Raw genomic sequence first — 22,079 nt, 5'->3', positions numbered from 1 at the left:
TTCTTGAAATTCCCTTGGTGACACAATAGCCGCTTTTCATAAAACAAAACTTTTATTGTTGTCCTGGACTGCATATCATGCTTCATACTGTAATTATAAATAGCAAGTATTTCAATCAATTTACAAACATTTTGCTGGGTCTAAAATATATCCATTTCCAAAGTAATCATAATTTTAAAGTATTAATGCAATAATAGAAAACCCTTAATAGCTAAGTACAGTAGGATGGTGTTGGTTACTCATGGGTTGGTGTTCTGACTTGCCAAAACTAAAAGCCATGTCTCTCTTCTCCTCTCTGAAGCAACAGCGGTTTCCATCAAACCCCGGCTGTGATGTCCTCTTTCTCTCTTGCCCTCACAGCAGGACTTGGTAGCCGAGGATGCCCACCCACATCTCCGCTTTCTAGGCTAGTCTTGATTCTAATTGGCTCAGACCAGTCTTATGCCTCTGTAATCCCTGCATGTTAATACTCCCATGGTAACATTCTCTCACCTAATGGCCACACAGTGAGAGACATTTTCAACTACATTACCTCTTATTGAGTTACGGAGCCCCATCGTTCCAAATAAGACAAATTTAATTGATCCAGTCTATAAAAATCTCTGTGCTGCTGTGAAAGAACGGTTTCTTGGGTTTCTTTATTTATTTATTCACTATATTTTCCCACCTTGGAGAGCGAGCCACTGCATGAGGCACAAGGAAATTAGGTTTATTCCAGCCCATACAAAAAAAGGAAGAATGCAGAGGAGGAATTCAAAGGTTTCAAAATTAGATCAATGGTCTCAACAATCAATCAAAGGCAGGTGTCAGCCTGTGTTGTACGTTCAAAATGAACCTTTAAAACAGCAGGTACAGAGTCCACTCTTAAGTGAACTATGCAGGGGGGACTCAAGCTGTGGAAAAGGCGAATAAAAAAAAAGTACAGAAAAACCTGCACAGCAAAGATGATGTGTTACGTTAATCTTATTTTTTTAGAGTGTGCCTCTTCTGACACACACATATAGTGAGGTACTTGTAATGCTTTGAAGGCAGAAAGAAAGGCAAAAAGGCAAGCAAATTTCCATTTAATTTATGGATCCAAGTGCAAAAGATGTATTCACAATTTATGCCAGACAGAGATGGTGAAATGGACAGACTACAACTGTCAGCCAAGAGTGCTTGAAAGTAAAAACATTACTCTGGAAACTTTTTAATGCTGTGTATATATAAAAAGTGTTTGTGCCCTGACTTTCAACCATCATACACATAATCCTGTTACTGACTACTGAAGCTATTGAGCCCAGCGTGATACATTAGTGATTAACCAAAATAAATATTTTATCCAGTGTAAAAGCTAGGGATTGAATAGAGCTGAACATTAAAACACTGGCCTTAAACCTCGACTGTTGAGAAAAAAAAAAGTGATAATAAGGAAAAATAAGAGAAATGGTGGGCAAATGCTGAGGTAATCCTACCAACAGAGTGCTTCCCCGGTGAAGGATTTAACAATTCCCAGCAACTAGATAAACCAGATATTATATTGCAGAGCAGAATATGTGTTCGTGTATGTGTGTGTGCAGTTTGCAATACAGGTATGTGTATGTGAGCGCTAGAGGGGGCATAACCCCTGTCTCCTGTTAGAAATGCTGTGATGATGGTGAAGAGGTCTGTAATTTGCCCAGGAGAATTTTTTGAGCCTTAAAATATTTTGAAAGCAGCTGAATTAACTTTCCATCTATTAACTCCTGTATAAGGATATATAATTCATTTTCTATTCCCTGTGCTCAACCTTTTAGAGAAATTTCTATCAATCTCGTTTTACGCATGATTACAGTTTTAATGAATGATGGTCAGTGTTATTGCTGGGGTTAATCCCAGCTTTCTCTTCTTAAAAGCTGGTAACAGGGCTGCTGATAAAGCTCAAGACTGGTGATTGAGAAAAGACCTAAAAAAAAAAGCAATTTGCTTTCTCTTAAAAGCATTCTTACATTATTAACATATTTGGTAATGCAAACACATGAATCATGAACATTTAAACATTAACTGCTTACAGCATACTCTGATTTATCAAAACGTCAGATCAAATCCCCCTGATGGATTTCATTGAATGTTAAATCAATCCATGATTGATCTCAAAATTCCTCTTATTAAGTCTGTTGCTCAAAACTGTCAGTTAATAAACAACCAGTACAGAACCTAAGATTGTACTTGATGCGATCTATCATGATGAAAAACAGCATTATTGGTTTTTCTGATGCCAAACTACCTCTCTGATTTCTCTTTGAAGATTGCTTGATTCATTTTGTACAGTTACTATTCTTCTTAAGAACATCAGTGAGCAATGTGTAAGTGCAAAAATGCAAGCCCGTGATCTGACAAGGTTCTTGTCAAATGGTACACTGTCCATTTAACTGTGTGTCCTTCTAAGACACAGTTAATTTCTGGGAAAAAAGGAGTCATAATAACAGTAACTGACAAAAATGTGCTACATATTCAAGTCCCTCTGCTTTCATTTTTGACAATTTCAAAGGGAGAGAGAATCCCTAAAAGATTTCAAAGTGTGCACATCCTTATCATCATGTTTTATCAGGTCTTGACCTCTCTGTCTCTTGAGCCAATATTATAACTCCAGCTATCCAAATCTTAATATGTATTGTTACACTCTAAAACCTCAGCTGGAAGCTTTTTAATAATTACTACGTTAATCAGTACAGTCAATTACTGATCTCATCAGCTAAGCTAGAGTGGCTTCAACTTCAATATTTAAAATTGGAAGCCAAATTTTTCAAGGAAGCTATTAGACACGTATTTCAATGTGTACATTTAAGCACTAATAAGATTTGGATAAGAGTTAAGGAAACAGTTTGAAGTAAAGTAGAATATCCTTGAAATCAACATTCAAATGCTTGAGTAAGATGAATACTAATGAACTTTAGACAAGGGACTGCTGGAAGAAATGGGGAATGGGGCAATTAAAGAATGCCTGAAGCAACTTTACAGAGGACAAAGCATCCAGTCTTTCTAATTAAATTCTGTGGCAGACACCTGGCCTTTCACCTCCTCCTCCATTTCCCTCTGTTCCCAAGTGGCAGTCACGAAGAGAAGCGTCTCACAAGCTTCATACTCTTCTTCATCCAGGCTACAGAAAAAGCCCATCTTATTCATGGACAAACGCTCCCAACAGATCTAATCAGTGGTGGTGGACTGGGGTCATGAAGTAGATAGATATCACGGTTACTATTTACCACACATCTCTGGCTCCCGCAGGATTATCCTAGTACAATATGTCTGACTTAAAAGTCAGCAGCTAGTGACAATTCAAACTAGGCTGAGAGACCTGTTCTAACCTTTTAAGAAAAACTTATGTTACCGCAGAATTTCTCTGTACAACAGATCTGAGATCCACAGGGAGTAAACCATAGTTTTGACTGGATACTCGTGTCGGCTCTTGTCTGATGCCACAGAGGTTCATGCAAGGGCCGTCACATTTGAATTCTGAGACTGACACACACCACACACTTTTGGCACAAGGCTGGAAAGGGCTGAGGCACAGTGCTTGGCGATTAAAGGGAACACAGAGTACAGGATAAGTAAGGTTTCACAACCTTGATCCCGCAGGGGTCTCTAAGAAGTACAAGACAGTGAGAAGGAACAACTGTCAAAGGGAAGCGCCTTGTAATGGTACGGAAGTTAATAAAATGAAGGCAGGTAATGAAAATTGGTTTTAAACCACTGGCCACATTCCTCCTGAGATAGAGATGGCTTGGACTAATGAACCCTGACAGCCTATTCCACAGTGATTCCACACTTACAGCACATTCACCTCCAACACTCTCCTCCCACCACCAGGTCAAGTCAAGGTAGAGAGGATAAAGTTACAACTTTACACCGATTAACTACTCCCTGATATCTAGTTATTTAACACCCAAACGAACTTGAAAGTGTGCAGTGGCAGCATGGCCACTCTCACATCAAATACACTGACAGTCCTCATTCTGCACAAATAACGAAGTTTAACTTTTACCAAATGACAACCTTTACTTAACATTAACAGCAGCACCATAGGTCAAAAGCATCTTGGTTGTACCAAAAGTTTAGCGACTGTAAAGTTAATGAACACTAATATCACCGCAGACTAAACTAAACCTGTATAGCAGGCGTTCTGACACTACTACCAACTATAATTTCTTTCTTGAAGACCTGTGTACAAAAGGGTGAACTTTAGCCAAATGCTGATTTGTATATTTCCTTTTTCATTGTTATGAGTTGCGGTGCACTGATCTGATATAGTGGATAGCATGTGGGCCGTATTCAACCTTATTAAATGGATTAGGTATCGGAAAGATTTGTCTGATCCACTCTACATTCAGTTCCTTAGTCACATTGTGATAAAATGGTAATAAAGCGATTCTCAAATCATATCCAAACAAAGTATACATATTTTAAATTGAAAAAGAAAAAAAACAGCACAAGTACAGCACAATCTGTACTCTGTATCCGCCAATTCTATGAGTATAGGTATCAGAATCAGTATCAGGAGAGAAAAATTAGAAAATCTTGCACAATGCACATATGATCACTTCGATAGGAAAGTCCTTTTGCTACTAGATTAGAATTTCCATTCATTAATGATTTGTTCAGACCCAGAGATAACTATTTTTAGACAATTAACACTTAAGGCTTACCTATTTTTTTAATGAACATTTTTAGGGTTAATTGCATCGGAGCTACATGTGATAGAATAAGGGCAACCATGTCAAAGAATAAAAAGATTCACAATTCCTTTAGTGAACCTGAAGTTATATTTAATGCATTTGTAGGTTAGGGGGACTATGGATTACCTGGAGCTATATATTCAGCTATCTATCAACTGTGTTACAATATTTTAGTCAAAAGTAGTCTGATTTTGACAAAAATTGGATGAGGCATTTTGGCAATTTGTTCTGTCAATGTCTCAAAACACATTGCCTGTCCTGATTCCTAACTAAAGGTAAAAAATGTCAAACACTAAAATGTTTGATTCATGACCGACGGTCCACTGGTTCATTCTGACACCAAAATGTGAAAGTGATTTTCTGCATTAAGTTACATAATAATATTTACCAGCTCACCTAAAGACACACTGTACCTGCATCATATGATTTACCATTCTGATTTGCCCTTGGATATAAATAATGCATGGTGACATCACCATGAAGTAAAATCAGTGTCAGGAAGAGACACCAAATGTTTCAGTGTGTTCAACTCATGAGACTCTTCTCACACGCAAGGACAGACTACACAAACCCAGGTATTACAAGGAAATTGCCAAGAAATAAAGTTAAAGACTTTATAAAATTTTCAACACAAATGGGTGATAATTTAAATGAAAACTCAGATTGATTATGCCCTTTGGCACTCCTGTTTTTAAAAATTACAACTATTAACTTTGCGGGAATGCTATTCATTCAGGTCATAAATTGCAAAATTTAAAAGGCCGTAACTACTACAGCAAATTAGATTTTTAAGAATCTGGAAAAGGCCTGTATCATTAGCATACATCATGTTGACCTTTCTTTTAGGGAATGACCATCACAGAAGTTTAAATGTTTGTGAGTCTCACATTAAAATATATTATCCAGCCTTTGTAGTTTGCATAGAATACAGACAGAAGGGTAAGGACAAGACAGAAGGGAGGGCAGTACAGTATGAGGTGCAGTTAATCTATAGCACATGGTGAGAGAGAGAAAAAAAAAGAGAAAAAAAAAACTTTGGAGGCCAGAAAGAGAGAGAGACAGACAGAGAGAGAGAGAGAGAGAGATGCTTGAGCACACTGAAAATGTCCCTGCCCACCAATACTTCCAAGCTTCCCTCCTGCAGTGGACTTCCTCTAACCTCTCTTCTTCATCCTTCTTTTGTTTCTGTTCCAAGGCAATGTGGAACTAATGTGTTGTTTATTTCACCCCAAAGATATAGTAATGTCTGAGGTGTTCTTCTCACGCAACCCATCTTCATTTGTAGACACCTAGACCCAAGAGGAAGAGTGGTAGGAGACGGGGCTATGTAGGGCCAGGGCTACAAAATTATGTTTCACAATGTTTGATCTGTTTTGATCCACCGATATGAAATGTTCTACCAACAATTATAGTGTCTAGTCATCATTAAATGTCTATCAAATGACATTAAAACATACATACTGCTAGCAAAATATGGAAAAAATAATTATTAGTTTCACTTTTATATTATTTTAGATATTATACTCTTCATTCTGACCTCAAAACCAACTAAGTATTTACATAGGTAAATCAAAGAAGTTGTACTTCCACAAGATTAAACTAACAAAGGACTGAAATTTGCAATGCACTAACTACTACAATTTATGTTTTATTACGTGTTACAAAATGGTAGCCCTTAACAACTCAGCATAAACCTTGTTGCGACAAAATAGAGTATAGACAAAAGTCAGTTACATCAATTAAATAATCTTCAGTATAATGTGTTGTATCCTGCTGTGGTTCAGAGTGGCTGTGCCTTTGTTTTAGTTGATGGAGAGAAGAAAAGCTGAACATTTTTTTAGACAGGCCCAGTCAGTTGCTTTAAGCACAGACAGCTTCTTTCATAGAACATAATGCATGCTCTTTCATGATTCTTTTGGTGATAAGACATAATCTAAGATTGAATACGCTGATAAAGGTCCTCCTGCACACCCTAGTGGAAACACAAGGGGGTTGTTTGAAGTGAAGACATCGGGGATACCGCAGTCCCCTGTTACTCAGAGCATCAGAGAAAGAGAGAAATATAATCTAGTACCAGCTCCCCTGAACATTCATAAATAAAATATCAAGTAACTGAGACCCTAAGACAATCCCCACCCTGACACAGTGTCAGGAGGCGCAAGCATGGCTGGTCATGAGAAGGGCAGGCGGGAGAGAGTTTGAAACCCAGTGGTGTTAGATAGTTATACTTAATGAATCAGAAGCAGGAGCAGTTTGGCTGGGTCCCTGTGCCCCAGGTTGGCCCCGACTCAACCAGACCCAGCCTTCAGAGAAAGGTGCTCTGTCTAATCTGGCCTCATTTTATGCCTCTTTAACCATGACCAATGTATTTAAATGGCTGTTTCTTTGACAGATGCTCAGTTCAAATTATTCCTCACTGGAAATTTGTAGGAGTGATATTAAATATCCTTCAGGCCAGGCTGCCTAAAGAGAACATTGGAACATCAAAAGGCCAAACACTTCAAAAACTAAAACTAATGATCCTAGCCCACCTCCAGGGAGAAGGAGGGCTTCAACTTTGTCCAACATCCCCTTGGCAAAAACATAACTCCTTTAAATGGAGATTTGACCATTCCCCCAACCTTACTACTACTGCATTTAGAAGTGATTTAACATGAGATACATAATGCATATCTCCCTATCTCTGAATCCACAGGGGGGCAGTTGGGGTGAATATGTATCATCTTATCTGACACATCTAGTTCTGTTTTTGCAAAATAAAAACTAACAATAGAAGCCCACAATGAAAGAATTTGCAGCATTTCCTCTCTTGCAAGTGAATCTGCACTGTACTATGCTAAAACTTTGTGACTACATCTTCAAAGAATTTAAGAACTTGTTTGCTGGATCCACAGACTGGGTCTACAGTAAAGTACTCACCATTGAAGGAGCTTCACCACCACCGTGAGGCCACTGCATGTGAAGCAAATCTGACAAGTACAGAGAAACAGAGAAAAAGACACAGTCAGACTAGGAGAGAAATAAGGAGAGCAGAGAAACAGCTGGCAACATTAATTTTAAAACCTGATGGGAGCCAACGGGAGCGATTAAGTAATAATAAACTACCCAACCTGCAGTCATGAGTGGGGTGAATGAACAGGCACACCTGGTCAGATGGGGCAGAGATATGAGGGGTGACAGAGGTGAAAGAGGCGAGAAGTAGCGAGAGCAAACTTGACACACTGCCTTATGTCTTACATACATGTATTGTAGGGGTGGACACTTACACTAATATGAAGTGAAAGAAAGATAAAAGCCACAAAATTAGACATTAGCACTTTATCGTAGGCCAGTTTGCAGTTCTAAATCATTTGTTGTAGTAATCTATGATAATTCATTTCTAAAATGGGTGAAAAATACAAACAAAACATCTTTTATTTAGAAGAATGATTCCAGCCATGGAATAGTTTCCCACATCCTCTCATGTTTCTCAAAATTTAAAACACAAGACTCTGCTAACATGAAGAATTTTTTATGGATTCCAAGAACATGTCATACTGTATAGTACCAACATAGGAAAACTAAAGCATTGCTGTAAAGAATAACTTATGCACATAAGTGACGTTTTGAAATATTAACATTGAAACGAATGAGCACCGTATGCTAGGCAGAGTGTTTTTCTAATGAAGTGCTTTCTTTCTCAGTGAAAAGCCATATTTTGTTTCTACAGGCTGTGAGGCTAAACAAAAAGCAAATGTTAAACTTCATTTCTGTGAAGCTGTTCCTGGCTTTGAAAAACAAAACCTATACTCTCCAGCCTAGAATCACCCATTGCTTCATGAGTCAGAACAAATACCAACACAGATTAGTGCAAATAATTTATGACACTACTATTTTAAACACAACTGACATGTTTTTGTTGCAAGAGCCAAAGAGCAAAGAGAGACCGAGTGTCTGACAGTAAAATTTCAGGCAGCTATTTTGAATAAACACAGCACAGTTTTCAATGGAAGCTGGTGAAGGAAGAACCACACTGGCTGCCCAGTCAGTGCACTAATATTTAGTTAAGCGATGCCACACAGAGACAGACTTAACAAAATGCATTCCACTGGGCAACTCCCAGCCATTTCATTTCTTACCGATGCCTTTGCTGCACTACTTTCAAAACCCACAAATATAAATACATGAGAATATGTCTTGTTTTAAAACATTTGTAACATCTGTAATTCAAGAGGAAAAAGCTATTGAATTTCTTGTACAAAGTACAGCTGGCAAACTACTGCCAAAGAACAAAATTCTTCTATATATATTCCATAAGTTCTTAAAGTTCTTTCGCATTTTCATTAAAAATCCATCTAATGTTTGCAGGGCACAAAAAAGGCAGAGTTGTATTGTGAAATGCTACAATCTTATGGAACAATACTTTGAAATACATCTGTCTCATAATACTTTCCCCGACGCTGACCTTTTAAGAGCTGTTACATAGGTTGTTTTGTTGTTGGTTTGTTTGCTTTCACAGGACAGAAAAAAATCTACCTACAGTAGTTCTGCCATTTTGTGTTACTGAAAACTCAGCAAGCATCACCACACACAAAGCCACAAGTGAGCATCAAGTTCCTGCTGCCAATCATCTACACGTCTTTTCAGCAATTTAAAGTAGAAACATTTGGCACTTGTACACTTAACTATTTCAGGGATTTGCCTGAAAGAATCAGGGGTCCCCGGGTGCCATGAGTCTATACGAGTTTGGTTTCATCCAACCATTTAAAGTCAATCAATTCAACAGTCAATTGTACCCTGTAGCAAACTCCTGACCAATTTTAAGGAATCAGACTTGATATGTGTACTGTTGCAAACAACAGTAGCAAGCCATAGATATGCACCAAAACTAAAGTCAGTTTACCCTAAAGGAAATCCATTTAAAAAAAATCTTAGCTATGGCTGGCTGGATGTAAACCTGTAAGTATTAACCCGGAACAGCTGTCCTCTAGCCCTCAAGAACTCCAGGGTCCACCATCAGAAGAATAAGCCCACAGTCCTGTTAGCCACATGCCGCATGTATTTAATTTTCAACATCTGCTGGCTTCATGCTTCTATGCTTTCCATTCCCACTGCACATTCTTCACAAATTCAGTAGCTTCCTTCTTCTGCATTTGTAAATGTTGTTGATTGTGGAAACCATCCATGTTTACTTTGAATCCCTGGCCATTCCTGGGCCAGCTCTAATTACCTGCAGCTGTTCACTTTGCTGCTTTCATTGGCTGTATTCTTCAAACACAGGCTTACCATTTTCAATGTAAATTATAAATTTCTAACACACTGAATAAAAAAGTCTGATTGTTATAAGCATTTACAATGTGCAACATAATTCTTGTCATGAAACTTTCACATTATTTTGGCAATTACTGCTTTCTTGGCACACATCCACAAATGTCAAAATATTGGGTGAAATAAATCCTGTGATCCTACCTTTTGCTTTTGCACCCAGCTGTAGACACTTGCTTGACCTCTTGCTCAGTCAGAAATCAGAAAAATGATTGAGTGAGCTTACACGCTGTCAATTTCTATATACAGCACGTACACTGCACATGCTTTCATTGCTTGCCAACATCACTGCTCTCTATAGTATAGATAATTCTGCCCTAGAGACATCATCTGTGCGAAAACCTTTGTATTTTCCTTTGATTGCAGGTCTCTTGAATAACATGTTTATTTATCCTCTCATGTCTCTCATGTCTGACTGCAAAAAGGGAAGAGAGAGGTAAAAGAAAGAGAGAGAGGGAGAAAGAAATAAAGAGAGAACAGTTAGCTGCTCTTTGCCCGAGGACCTTAACTGCTCTCACCTGCTCTGTTTGGCGGCAGTGTAAAAGCAAATTTTACACAGTCTGGGACACAAATTGGCATTCTGAACTCTGGTTATTCCTCCAGTATAATCTAATTAAAAGACACTGCCAGTGGGGTAGAAATCAGAGCATTATAAAGTTTGATAGACAGACATAAAAGTGTTTGCAGTTTCACAACATACTGGGCATGAGTGTAAAACTTCAGAGCCTTGGCTGGAAGAGGTTTGGGCTAACTGAATTAGCCCAACTACACGCTCCATGGTGACTATAAGCACAACACTAAGTGCTGAAATATGATTTACCGTATTTTCAGCTTTGAAGTCCAGCCAAAGATTTTGTGACTGACATTAGATATCTTGCTATGGAAGGATGAGTGAACTGGGTGCATTCCGTGCACCAAAGGTGTTTTTATTTTCTTTAAAAGCATGGCTAAGTATTGGGTTTCCGGTTCACATTCCAGTTTTGGCATTTTGTCTAAAGGCACAATTGGAAACCAATACAGGAATGCACAATGTGACAACTTCATACCAAAGAAAAAAGCTCTAAAAATGTACAGGGTCAAGTTGAGAGATTGTTTTTGAGGATCGGCTGCAGGTACTGCAATCTATTTCTCAGATAATTTACATCCATTTTAGAGGCATTCCTGTCAAAACACATTCTCTCATTGTTTTTACTCCAGTAGCTCTATTCACAGGATCACAAGGGCTAGAGTCTAGCCCACAATGCATTGTGCAGACAACAGGAACACATACTGCCTCTGACACAAATAGGCAGACAATTACTCACACTATGTGGGCAATTTAGAGTCTCCAGCTCACCTGATTAGGATGTTGTTAGACTGTGGAAAGAAATTAGATCACCTATTCAAACTTGGAAACATGGTCAAACCCCACACATATAAAGCTGGAGTGCAGGTGTTAGGATTAGGGTATTGTCCACCACCAGACATGCACTATATGAGGATTTTGTTTTGCTTTGGGTTCAGCCATGCCTATCTCTTGTCCTGTCACAGATACAATGTGAGACTTGAGTCTTCTTTCTTTTTAATTCACTATCAAGCTTGACATAAGTGAAGGTTGGAACATAGTCTTGTTTCTGGCCATGGATGATATCAATCAGTGCTGTCCGACAAAGACTACTATACACTGATGCAGAACTCCCTAATTAAATACAAGAACAACTGAACAAATCTGAGTTGAATCACAAAACAAGAAAAGGTAAATATCTGTAAAATTAATTTATATGGAGGCCCTGACTGTTGCACTTACCTGTGAAAGGGTCAAAACTCCAGCAAGGCTTGTAGTAAAAATAACAACTTTATTGTTAGACTGTGTGAGATTGTGAGGGTCTCACTATCAAGTTGTTGTTGAAGTTTTGACCTTTCCAGACATTTTTACTTTTCCATATACCTCGGAAGTAGGTTAAGTTGTGCCAGAAATCTTTACTGTGTTCTTTTCCTCCATAAAGCAATTACCCTTCAAAAGATGAGTGAAAAGTAACTTTTCTATAAAATATAAGTCAAACACAGCAGGGTGAATTTTTTTGTTGTTGTTGTTTTTTAACCCCAGCAGGGAGTTTGACCACTGAAAACTACTGTAATTCAAACAAGATTGCATCCTGTAAATGCTTTTTCAATCTGAATAATATGTTCCTCCACCTGACATGGTGTTTCTAGTCATGCCAGAGATTGATTTGAAGGTAGTTATGGAACCACACGGAGCTAAGTATGGGGACAGCTAATCACAAGCACCTTTAATGCAAAAAAAGTCTCCATCTAATCTGGCCATGCAGTGACCCGGATACAGATGCAGCTCAAAAAGGAATATTCAGAAGAACAGCAGCTCAGAGTACATTAAGGAGTTTTTTCCACAGTATAAATCATTTAAAGGACAGTTATAAGGGATGTCTACTTTTAAAACAAGAGGGTCAATGCGATTTTTTTCCTGAAACTTCCAACATGCACTTGAATCTCTGAAAATTAAAAACAGTGAGAGTGAAAATCCAGAATTGTGAAGGAGATACCACATTATAGCAATAGCCGACAGCACAATGCAGGACCTCTTAAGAGACTACACATAATAATAAGGCTCTCCAAAATGTCAAGGACAGCTGTGTTAAATGTTAAAGGCAATAGTAAAACAAGGCAAGTAGGCCAAAGACATTTTCTATGGTGGATAAAACGCAAAACACTGTGCTTCACAGAGCAGGATATAATAAATCCTACTTCTGGGGAAGCATGAGACAAAAGCTGTCAACATAAAGAGGAAATGTCCATCTCATGTTCTGCCACAGGAGACAATGACAGTACATTACTGTTCCAATTGGCTGCATACATGTTGAAGGAGGAGCTGTTTCATTGTAATGCTAACCTGGCAGGATAATTCCCAAAATCTTTGTGATGGCTAAAGACAAATAAATCTTGCCACTTTGTTTAATTATGAGGCAAGACCCAACTGCGGAAAATAAAGTATATAACAGTACTGTATAACAATACTCAAAGATGCTTTTATTGGATGGTGCACTTGTACCTGAACACTCTCTCAAGACAATAATGCAGATAGCATAATCCATAATAAATAGTCTTGAACACCATATTAATGAAACTGACTCTGATTAATTAATTAGATAAGATCCCTATGGCTCATGTCTTGGAACTGTGGATTGGACATACGGTAAGCTAAGATTTCTGGTGGACTACACATTTTCACAGACTGGTGGTGTCAGATTGAGGCCAAAAACAACCCACTGACATCTCTTCCCAAGACATTCCTTGAGAAATCTGCAAGATATTTATTCCAGAGACAGTTCCTTTAAGTCTATAAGAGTACCAGTCTACCAGTCTAATTTGGGTGTGTTTATAATAACAATGTCTTGAGCTAGTGCAGAATATATTGCTCTGAGTGGACCCAAAGTTAGATAAGAATTTAAAACTGTTTCTTTGTGGTACACAAACTGACAGATACTGTATCTAAGTCGAAAAAGAGGACAGAGCTGTAGATAAGGAATATCTTTGTATGCATTTTTGTGCAGTATATGCACATTTTTGCAGAATATGTTGGCATTTTGAGATGGTACTTTTTTCTGCATTGTACGTGGCAATGCTGGGGTCGGGTTTCTTTAGTTTTAATCTCAGCCATTTTTGCTCTATCAACATCTCTTACCCACTGAGGTCTAGTTATTTACCAGAGAAATTATTTTGAAAAAGACTCCTACTTTTCTAAACAGTTTAGAATCCATATTTCCTGAAAGTCCCTTACTCTGGTCACCTGTCAATCAAGTTAAATGCTCCCGACAGACAATCACAGTCCATCATTTCCAGGACCTACAGTTTACTCAGGTCAAGTGCTGTTAATTGATAAGGGCATGGGAAGACTATTAAGTTAAGTTAGGCTCTGTCCCACCACACAGTCTTGCATTTTGTTGACTTAGCCACCTGCCTATATGTGTTACTTAATTCTAGTAAATGCCAAAAACAAATATCCCTTCACACTGCAAGTCTGTGGAAAATAATGTCCAAAACGTGGGGTTAAACATAAAATTAAACTACATTACAAGTTTCCCCTTATAATGGCGGCAGCCATTTGTTAAATCTCAGATGTCAGAGCTTTTCACAAGCGTCTGTATGCAACAGTAAGTTTGCTGTTTCTCCTCTCAACTGTATTACCACACAATTATACTGTAACATAGTGTAAGGATTTTACTTTTTTGTCAAAAAAGTTACAAATGACTGTATTGTTGGTTTGAGTCAGCTGTGAAGGATGACAATGTAGTATGCATTCTCAGAAGTTAACTCTAACCAAAGCTGCCAAAGTTACCAAATGTAATCAGATCCTCTTTCAATGGCAAAGCAACAACAATAGGTACATTTAATTTTTGTGTGCGCTGTGCATGAATATAACTGTGAAAAAAATGAATGTAACTGGGTGTCCATTTACTATCCATCAATATGCAGTCATTGTATCCCATTCTTCTTTTCATAATTCCACATGGTAAATTTCCTGAGACCCTAATGAGAAAGAATGAAAGAAAAGCAGAGCATGAAAATGGCTACCGGGTTTCCTCTCCTTCCCATTCTTCCAGTCTATGCTAGTGGAGGGTTTTTTTTATTAATTTTATTTAATTATCCCACAAAGCTCTTTTTTTACACTGGGCCATCTCTGCCTGTGTCCTACTCCCACTGTGTGAGCTTTGTAATTTAATAAAGCTTCATTTAAGAGAGAAGTTGATTAAAAAATTAAGCTCCAGTGATCACCACAGCCTCAGCCCTCCCCATTCCATGAAAAGATCCAATATTTCATATTATGAACATGTCGAGCAGAAATTATTACCGCAGGACAAGTTAATGCTTTCCATACAATCATATGTCAACTGCAAACCCCACTACAGAGAATGTCCCACTAAAAACGTGGAGACTGACAGGAGTTGAAAAAAATTCACTCCTTTACTGTAGGTCAGGCATTTCTTTTCTTTTCCCCTTGTACCTGCTGTCTTTCATCCACGTGTTAATTTTTTCATTCATAATTCATATTTTCCTACTTCTGACAGCTGGTAACTGCCAAATCTTACCTTACATAGCTGTGAAGGAGATGTCTTATATTTCTACATCTTTAGAGTGAATGATGACACTGTTCTGCAACACCGAATTGAGGAGACGGAGAAATTCTAGCCTACTGCCCTCTGCTTGGTTTCACTGTAATTGCACCAACAGCCTAATTACTTATACCCATACAGACTCTTTGAAATATAATCTCCCTAAGTTATCCCATCTGTGTAGCAACATGTACACATACACACATACACAACTCACTGATATAGAAAATGTGCAAGCTGTCAATTCCCATTGTAAAAAAAGAAAAGAAACAACATGATAAATGTGATATCTACACTGCAGCTTAAAGTTAAATACCTTCTCACTGCTGGAGAAACATAATCCACACAATTAATGCTTGAAAATTATAGCCTGGATCTAGTGGCAGTTTTGAACCATAAGTTATTGATTTGGAAATGAAAACCTGTACTCTTCAAGGTTAAATCCAGTCCACCCTCATTACTGCTCTGTCCTTGAGAGGCCCGCACCAGGGCTGCTGCAAGGAGTAGAGAGGACTGCTTTAATGAAGGTGAATTTAATGGGATTTAATGTAGCTGGGGGCAATGGAGCAGCAGAGATATGGTTTTAACAAAGAGCAAGGGACCAAGGGTACAGCCAAGAGAGCAGCCATTTTCCTTTCTTTTTATTTATTTCACATTTGGCCGAGCAGAGTAAAAGCACACCACATTTTTGTCTGACTCAGCCCCAAGAGTCAGTGGTTACACTTCTGTAATCAGGACAGTAGGCCTCTAGCTTTCCATCTTAGCACTGAGATATTGTATAGTATGGCGAGATCTTGGAATTACAATGTTTATCTGTGATTTTAAATGTTACTTTAATTATATATAGTGCTATTTTTGTTTTGCAATCTAGCTTTAAATATTTAAAAAAACAAACGCAAACAATTCTCCAGATGGTCCGGCAAATCTTTGATTATTATTTCAACATTAAAACACTTGCGGAGGAGTATAAGAAAAATCGCAACGCTATTGACTGAAACATGAAGATAATGTGATGATGAAGGCACTATTTCACATTCACAATCATGTGTAAAACATTTTTAGGGAGCCCAGCAGGGATCCAAGTTAAAATTTTGATAATTCCTACTCACAGAAGTTACTCAGGTCCATTCTCTCTCCTTTATTGAACACGTGCTTTGATAGACTAAGCTATTGCATCATATCATGCTTCTTCAGTTCAGTATTGTGTAGGTGCTTTGGGCTGCTTAACACAAAGCTTTAGGACAAGCAGTTTTATGTTCATAACCTGGTTCTATTATTAATTGTATGGAGCTCTCACAAATGCTGAATCCTATTTGCCTCATGCAGCTTGGTCCTTCAGCTGCAAGGTCATGTGCCTTACAAAAGCTGTGCCTTCAGCTTTTGTAAGCTTGATGTGAACAATGTGTGCTTTCTGCAAATAACATTAAAGGGCCCGCTCCTACAGTAATGCCCCATAAATATGCCAAAATCTTGAAAAGCAAAAAAAATTACTTTCATACCTGGTTTTGAAACTCTTGCACAGCCATTTCTCTTCTGAAAATGTACTGGAGAGCTGACAGGGTTCTAATTCATAAACAGTAAGAGAGGGGGGAAAGCAAAGATGTGATTACAAATGCCAATGTCATGATATAATTCATACAGTGTGTGTTGCTATCAGTAGCAATTCTTAATAATCATACTGGGCCAACAGCCAAACTCATTACTGATCATTGCCTTCCCTTCCTCTGGGGATGGATACAGGATAAAAATGAACTGCTGCTGCATCCCTCACTTCTTCCGCACTCTTTCATAAAGACACAAGCAAGAAAAATGTTTCATCGTCTGCTTAAGTTGAATAATATTCTTCACCACATTTTAAATGCTAGATCACAATGCTGATACACTACTGCAGGTGGTAGGTTTAAAAAAGAAACATTTCTGAGAGATCAAATACAGAGCACATATTTAAAAACATACCTAAGGTAAATGCACCACCTAATTAAACCATGCTTTTCAAAATCACTAAACCTCTGCTAGGTTCAGCTTGTGCGTATATATTTCAGCGGAGGGCACTAGGAAATCAGGAAAGGGCAGTCTGCCCTTTTGTCTGTCCTGACACATTTGGGAACATATGAGGAAGAAGGGGGCTTGAATGACAGGGGTACAAACCCTTGACCAAGGGTCACTGACTATTCCCAATGCATACAGACAAGCTGCAGAACATTAAACTGATAGCAGGTCTATTAGTGTGTTTGCATCCCACAAAAAAGTTGTCTTTTCATTTAAGGTGAAGTTTTGTGTATATTCTATATCAAATGGAAATATTTTAGAATAAACAGTCATAAAAGAAAATCATACCATCCCCCATTAAGACAAAGTTTATACAAAATCATATGTAAAACACATGCATTAGTTAATAGCCTATCTGTTCCAGGTTTTATCTTATTTCTGAGAAATCTTTCAACTCCCTTGAAGTGTTCTCCCACTGACCTGCAAACCAAGAAAACCTTTTTTTCATTTTTTTCCCTGAAAAATGTCATCTTTATTTGCAAGTGGACTTAGGGAACCTTGTCAATGCCACTTAATTTTTCAAAATTACTAAAAAGCTGTGATAGCTATAAAACAAGCCGCATTGTTCACATATCTGCATTTTCCATTTAATCTTTGACTTTCATTGGTGCTGTCTGTAATCCCTCAAACATGACTAATGGGAAACATTAAGTACAGGTTTGGGAACAAGTGGTTTTAATTAAAATGCTGGTTCACAGAGGACCTTCAAAAAGGGAGTTTTTTTTAAATCATTCTTCACAGTACCCTGTATCTTTTTCTTTTATTTGCAGTCATGGGTACGCTTAGACCACAAAAAGGAGAGAAAAAACATTTTTACAAGCAGAAAGAAAAGAAAAAGATACAGAATCATGCACAGTTAGTATTCAAATCAGATTTTTTCCACTTAACAAACAAAGAAACAAATAGATACAGCTTCAAACTGTTTTTCACCCTAACACACAAAGCCCCAATAGTTCTTAGGATGCTGGGCTTCCTGTTTACATAACAAAAGAGAAGTACTTAAAACAGATGGATGGCATATGAAAGCATCTTGAGAAGGCCACACAAAGATTTTGCTTTATTAATTCTGACAAGAAAAGAGGCAGAAGGGGTTCTCCACTTGAGCCATTCTTGAACTTGTGTTAGTGGTAGACTGTTCAATCTACATCTCAACTTACTCAACCAACAGCACTTCAAGAAATTCAAAGTCTCAGGGTCATGGTGTCCATGACCTCGAGACTTTGAAGGATATTACGTAAGGGCATAATCACCATAACAACTGACTTTAAAAGCAGCTACACAAAAACACAGGGCTTTGATGCCACCAATTTGTTCCATCACTATGAAGGGGTGACAAAAAGTTTTTTAAACCAGCATTTTTTGTGAGGTTAATATTCATTCACAAATATTGCACATTTGTGATTAATATTTACGCTAGCAAGAGTATCTACAATATCCAAAGACTATAAATTAACTACTTGGGAGAGGGACTGACTTAAAAACAATCTCTGGTGAGTGCAGGGCCACACACAGCTATTCCTTAGAATAGCAACTTAATAAAAACGTGCGTAAAAACGACAATTTGTGGTTTTACAGGCTCTTATGTGCCGAACTATTTCTTGGAAGGGTGCAGTGACTTGCCTGGCAACCTCGCTATTAGGACAAGACTTCAGAAAGTCACTGCGAGTAGCTAAAAAAATAACATTTTTGATGGTAGACTAATTTCTCATGGTTTATATTGTCATATTTCCCAACCCTACTCCCTGTAAAAAATTACAGCCCCAGTTTCCCTGTTAAATTGTGGAGGCAAAAAAAAGTTTTACCCACATCACCTGTAATATTCATCCTGTCTCAGTAGGACTTTTGCCCTCCTCAAAACGTTTCTAAAAGCAATGAGCTGTTGAAGTTACTGAACATTAGCTACAGAAAACATACCAGCTGGACCTTTTCACCAGAGCATTGGAAAATCTAGCTGGGAACTTATTTGAAGTAAGTAACTCACTTAAAATTGTCATCCCATTGGAGTTTAGTTTGTGGCCACCTGGTGAATTCACTGACCAGTTAAGCTTTAGTCTGGTTTACCAACTTTCTCTTGATGCTATTAGCTTATTGGGGGTCTAGCAGTTAAGTTACCTGGCACCTCAGCCGTTTAGTGATGGGCACATAGATATAGAATATCTACCGTAAAGTTAGGCGGGTGTCGCACTCACTTTTTCGGAAGCATAAACTGTAAAAGGAAATGGACGTGGCCGCCGTGACGTCACCCATTGGTTTGAGGATTCCTGTTTTGACTTTGCCTTCTTGGATTTTTGGAGCCAAAAGTGACCATATTTGGGCGAGAGAGTGGCGCTGAATCTGACGCTACCTGCTAGCTTGGTTAGCACGGTGCATTTACAGTCTATTTGGTCTGAATATGGACAGTTAACTGCGATGATGCTAATGCTGCGAAAAACAGGCTTAAAACTATTAAAACAAAATGTACCTACTGGAAAAACTGAACATCCGACTCCTTAGAGGGTCTTTTAGTACAACCAAATCCTGAACAAGACTTTTGTGGGCGACCAAAATGTTACAATTAACTTTCATGAACTGAAAAACACATTGAAATAGCGACGGCTGCAGCTACGTCTATACTTTGTGAATCTGGGGTACGCCATGGTTACGTTACTAACCAACGTTGTCGCCATGATAGCGACTTGTCAATCACAAGGTAGCCACGCCCTAAAGCATACGCTGCTTTATCATCTATTTTACGTCTATTTTATGGGCCATAACTTACAAGATGAACATCATGCTGTATTGAAGAAGACTTGAAACTAGCGATTGAGGCCATAAAGTCATTAGGAAAGTGTTTACTGGGGTAATAAATCAAGTTAGAAGTAGGGTCATTTTCTCATGGACTTCCATATAATCGGACCTCATTTTGCAACCGGTGGAGTCGCCGTCTGCTGGCCATTAGAGAGAATGCAGGTTTAAGGCACTTCCGCATTGACTTCACTTTTCAGACCCGGAGTTAAGAGCAACCGCCTGTGTTTTATCATGAACAACGGCACAGAACTGAGGCACATCTCCTGCACAATAACGACGATTTTTTAAATTTCAGCCGGGAGTGACATCTAACTTGCCTATTTTGCATGAAGCAAGAAAAATCTGACCATTATTGATCATTTAAATAAATGTAAAAAATAATGGCAATTGATAGAAAAAAGAGAGAGCGTTAAGGAGAAGTCATGTTTCACAGAAGCTCTTACAGAATGACAAATTAAATAGTTTTAAACTGAGATAGAGCCATTAAATTAGAAAAGACAAGAAGGAGACACAGAGATACTAACTTGGCTAACGTGACAGCTAATGACACAGAAGAGAAGAGGGAAGGCTACGCTAAGCTAAGGACAAAAAGACTCCAAACCAAAGGATTAAAGACACCAAACTCTAGCACAGCCTTCCTCTCACTCAAGTGAAGCTGTGAAGTAGTGAAGTAAGCCCCTTCATATCCACAAAACTCTTACCTCAAGATATACAAAGGCTAGACCTTTGCTAACTTAAAGTAGCCTGCTAAGTAGCAGCCGAGAGCCCTTGAGGACCCATCATGAATGATCAGTGTTGCAAAATACCATGGGAAACCCTGCCTCATTGTCATTAACTACCCAACAGAAGTGAAAAGTGCACAGGCAAAGAAAGCTTATAAACATAAAATACTGAGAGAAAACCCAGAGGCTCTGACTGCAGATTTCTCCCACACAGGAGAGAGACTGATTATAACTAATCTATTACTGCCATTGAAGATGAGGACAGGGACAGCCCGTCTCTCACCGTAAATGTTTATCACAATGGGACCGTAATGTTTCAAGGCAATGAGACCAGTTTCAGCTCTGTTCAGGAAGACTTTAACACTGTCAAATTCCTGGCAGAGAAACAAACAGGACAAGGACAGTAGTGAGGAGAGGAGCAGCACTAACAACACAGAGCAGCCATCGCGGGAGAGGCAAGAAGAGAAGCAGCCTTCAGGAGACTGTTAAGTGCACAGCAGTCAACCAGGGAGCAGAGTGTGCCAGATGAGAGAGCGTCTGTCCCTACAGGAGGTAGAGCTGGTGGAACTGAAGGAGCTGCTGCTCTCCAACCAGACATCCACTGAGTCCACACAGCAGCTAAGAGACCAGTACAGCCAGGTGAGGAAGGAGTTAAAGGCCTCCCTGCAGGAGCTGAGGGAAGAGGTCCAGGAGCTGCAGCAGAACAGACAGGCTATGGGGAGAGAGCTTACTGCTATGAGAGAGGAACTGCACCTGAGAGAGCAAACCATCCTCATCCTGAAGGAGCAGCTCCAGAGTCTCAGAACCAGCCAACAACAACAACCCTCCATCACCACCAACAGCTCCTCTCAGTCTGAACCACAGGCCTCCACCTCCGCCCTGACTGACACCAGGCCATCACAACAACCTGCGGTAACGCCCACCCACACCCACTCTACCACTGACTCACACAGGGAGGCCACTACCAGCAGGCCTAGCAAGACATCTGGAGAGGAAAAGATAGCCAGTGATGCTGACGTTCTTATCCTAATAGACTCAAATGGGAAATTTGTTAATGAGAACCAGCTTTTCCCTGGTCACAAAGTTAGTAAAAATCTGGTGCCGCAGGACTGACAACGCCCTCCAGCTGCTCACAGAGTCCACCTTGGGTCAGCCTAGCCACATTATAATACACACAGGTAGTAATGACCTGAGACAGGAGAGGGTAGCAGAGTCTGTGAAGAGAGTAGCACAAAGAGCTACACAGACCTTCCCCTCCTCCAAGATCATTATCTCCACCATCCTCCCACAAAGATGCTGATACCTCTTGTGGATGCGCCCTCATGCCAACTGTCCACGCAGCCTACCACCTTGCCCTCAACATTCAAAGTCTCTATGACCTTGTCCACCTCCACAAGGACACCATCAGCACCTTT

The 22,079-nt window shown here is 39.0% G+C and overlaps 1 protein-coding gene across 1 annotated transcript in view; it reads right to left on the bottom strand.

Annotated features, from left to right (window-relative positions):
• Window positions 1-19,261, bottom strand: part of zfhx3b (zinc finger homeobox 3b) — a 344,746-nt gene extending 325,485 nt beyond the window's left edge. Inside the window, exons 1-3 of the mRNA XM_042396488.1 lie at window positions 19,137-19,261; window positions 16,606-16,669; window positions 7,614-7,663 (exon numbers count right to left, since the gene is read on the bottom strand). The gene's annotated coding sequence lies outside the window, so the exon portion shown is untranslated. The remainder of the gene's footprint in view (window positions 1-7,613; window positions 7,664-16,605; window positions 16,670-19,136) is intronic.
• Window positions 19,262-22,079: the final 2,818 nt, after the last annotated feature.

Source organism: Thunnus maccoyii, chromosome 1 (assembly GCF_910596095.1).
Source record: "Thunnus maccoyii chromosome 1, fThuMac1.1, whole genome shotgun sequence".
Lineage (NCBI taxonomy): Eukaryota > Metazoa > Chordata > Actinopteri > Scombriformes > Scombridae > Thunnus > Thunnus maccoyii.
The sequence above is the reverse complement of the archived record's forward strand: the minus strand, read 5'-3'. Positions and strand labels throughout refer to the sequence as shown.